Below are 3,025 nucleotides of genomic sequence, written 5' to 3' on the forward strand. Positions count from 1 at the left end.
AGTGGCTCGATCAAGCTGAAAATTGAAATGAGTAATTGTTGTAGCCTGGGATCATTCTCATTTGAAGAAGAACATAATGTGTTAACTCAATCGCGAAAAGCTAATTCCCAAACCATGCGTCCCCGTCCATATTCCACTTGTTAATGATTTTGTCCATGAGCTTTGGCTGGTAGTTGGGCTTGCTCGTCCCAATGCTCTTCGAGCTTCGTCTCTTTCCGGCATATTTATCTTTGTGTCTTCTGAGAGGTCGTGGTGGTATTTTGGTGGTATGTTGAGGCTTTTTACAGAAGCAAATGCGTCCAATGAATTCATTAAGAACGTCTCCCAAAGTTCGACCATCTCGTTGACACATTATGTCAAACCAATTCTCTCCCAGGGGTGAGATAATATTGAACCGGAGTTGATGGTTGTTGAACGTGACAATATCAGCTGTCCTCTTCTTCGTTCGATGTCTTCCTTTATAGCTTGCTTTCTTCTAACTTATGACTCTTACATTTAGATCGGTTAGTTCTTGGCCTTGGCATATGTTAGATAAATGCCTTGCTGACTTCACCTATACACATATAGACGCTAGCAAGGCGGGAGTGGACCACAAAAATGGTTAGGTTCCTTGATGGGCGATGGTAATTAAGTCTGATACCGGGATACGTCGGGGTGTGTCTTGCTGGCTTAGCTGCGCGAGGAGTCGGTTTAGGCCTTCTTGGGGAAGGGAGTGGTGAGGTTGGTTCTGGTTGAGGAGGTAGAGTAGGTCAATGGGTGGGATTTTCGGGGGCCTGGTGACTATCAGCCATTTTTCTCTTACGCAAACTCTAAGGGAAAGATGAAGCACCCTATAGGGCCCTTTGAGGTCGATGGGGAAGTCATAGACAATGTAGAGTCTATGGTCAACATAGTTGGAGAACACGTCCAGGCCTCGCGCGTCTCCTCTATTCTCCTCTAATTGTTTTGGGGGAACTTTGACTTCCTCTTTGTCTCCTCTGAGGAGTGCATGCTCCTCTTCTCTTTGAAAAAAACTCATCTTTTTTTCGAAAACCTCCTATGTTCCTAAAAGAAGATTCTTTGTTGAAAAATTAATAGTAAAGTAAATGGATTTCTTTGCAGTTTATTAAGCAGCAGCCCGGGCTAGAAAGTTTCAGAAACGTAGTGTTCTTACTTTGATGCTCACTTTGGCTTGGTCTTTGGTTTCTGACGTTTTCTACACACATAAAGCTTGAAAATTCCTCGGCGATTTTTTTCAATAGCAGTGACGTCAGTGGCATTACTTTACTCTCATAAGTGACAGTTCAAATTGTTTGCAAAGATGTGCGGATAACAACTAATCCTAAAAGATGGCTGGTGGAGCTGCATTTGCAATAGACAAACCAATTCATTTTCAGTCAAGCAACAATGGACTTGATTTCAAAGAGACTGCCGGAAAATTGCACAAAGAAACTCAGTTGGCTTCAAAACCGAGTGTTGTTTGGCAGAAATGCTTGAAAATGAAGCACACCAATTGCAAAATGGCAGAGCGATGGTGGTATAGTGGTGAGCATAGCTGCCTTCCAAGCAGTTGACCCGGGTTCGATTCCCGGCCATCGCAGCATCCTTTTTGGAGAAGGCTGTTGCGTGAACGTTTCGTGAAAATTGTTTGCAAAGATGTGCGGAATAACAACTAATCCTAAAAGATGGCTGGTGGAGCTGCATTTGCAATAGACAAACCAATTCATTTTCAGTCAAGCAACAATGGACTTGATTTCAAAGAGACTGCCGGAAAATTGCACAAAGAAACTCAGTTGGCTTCAAACCGAGTGTTGTTTGGCAGAAATGCTTGAAAATGAAGCACACCAATTGCAAATGGCAGAGCGATGGTGGTATAGTGGGGGCATAGCTGCCTTCCAAGCAGTTGACCCGGGTTCGATTCCCGGCCATCGCAGCATCCATTTTGGAGAAGGCTGTTGCGTGAACGTTTCGTGAAAATTGTTTGCAAAGATGTGCGGATAACAACTAATCCTAAAAGATGGCTGGTGGAGCTGCATTTGCAATAGACAAACCAATTCATTTTCAGTCAAGCAACAATGGACTTGATTTCAATGAGACTGCCGGAAAATTGCACAAAGAAACTCAGTTGGCTTCAAAACCGAGTGTTGTTTGGCAGAAATGCTTGAAAATGAAGCACACCAATTGCAAAATGGCAGAGCGATGGTGGTATAGTGGTGAGCATAGCTGCCTTCCAAGCAGTTGACCCGGGTTCGATTCCCGGCCATCGCAGCATCCTTTTGGAGAAGGCTGTTGCGTGAACGTTTCGTGAAAATTGTTTGCAAAGATGTGCGGATAACAACTAATCCTAAAAGATGGCTGGTGGAGCTGCATTTGCAATAGACAAACCAATTCATTTTCAGTCAAGCAACAATGGACTTGATTTCAAAGAGACTGCCGGAAAATTGCACAAAGAAACTCAGTTGGCTTCAAACCGAGTGTTGTTTGGCAGAAATGCTTGAAAATGAAGCACACCAATTGCAAAATGGCAGAGCGATGGTGGTATAGTGGTGAGCATAGCTGCCTTCCAAGCAGTTGACCCGGGTTCGATTCCGGCCATCGCAGCATCCTTTTGGAGAAGGCTGTTGCGTGAACGTTTCGTGAAAATTGTTTGCAAAGATGTGCGGATAACAACTAATCCTAAAAGATGGCTGGGTGGAGCTGCATTTGCAATAGACAAACCAATTCATTTTCAGTCAAGCAACAATGGACTTGATTTCAATGAGACTGCCGGAAAATTGCACAAAGAAACTCAGTTGGCTTCAAAACCGAGTGTTGTTTGGCAGAAATGCTTGAAATGAAGCACACCAATTGCAAATGGCAGAGCGATGGTGGTATAGTGGTGAGCATAGCTGCCTTCCAAGCAGTTGACCCGGGTTCGATTCCGCCATCGCAGCATCCTTTTTGGAGAAGGCTGTTGCGTGAACGTTTCGTGAAAATTGTTTGCAAAGATGTGCGGATAACAACTAATCCTAAAAGATGGCTGGTGGAGCTGCATTTGCAATAGAGC

The 3,025-nt window shown here is 44.0% G+C and overlaps 4 non-coding genes across 4 annotated transcripts; all 4 read left to right on the forward strand.

Moving 5' to 3' along the window:
* The first annotated feature begins 1,507 nt into the window (after positions 1–1,507).
* On the forward strand, positions 1,508–1,579 carry Trnag-ucc (transfer RNA glycine (anticodon UCC)). The gene has a single exon. It is a non-coding gene; the product is annotated as a tRNA-Gly (tRNA).
* A 262-nt stretch (positions 1,580–1,841) lies between these two features.
* Positions 1,842–1,912, forward strand: Trnag-ucc (transfer RNA glycine (anticodon UCC)). The gene has a single exon. It is a non-coding gene; the product is annotated as a tRNA-Gly (tRNA).
* A 263-nt stretch (positions 1,913–2,175) lies between these two features.
* Trnag-ucc (transfer RNA glycine (anticodon UCC)) lies at positions 2,176–2,247 on the forward strand. Its single transcript has one exon. It is a non-coding gene; the product is annotated as a tRNA-Gly (tRNA).
* A 261-nt stretch (positions 2,248–2,508) lies between these two features.
* On the forward strand, positions 2,509–2,579 carry Trnag-ucc (transfer RNA glycine (anticodon UCC)). Its single transcript has one exon. It is a non-coding gene; the product is annotated as a tRNA-Gly (tRNA).
* The last annotated feature ends 446 nt before the right edge of the window (positions 2,580–3,025 follow it).

This window comes from Tigriopus californicus, chromosome 4 (genome assembly GCF_007210705.1).
Source record: "Tigriopus californicus strain San Diego chromosome 4, Tcal_SD_v2.1, whole genome shotgun sequence".
Taxonomy (NCBI): domain Eukaryota; kingdom Metazoa; phylum Arthropoda; class Copepoda; order Harpacticoida; family Harpacticidae; genus Tigriopus; species Tigriopus californicus.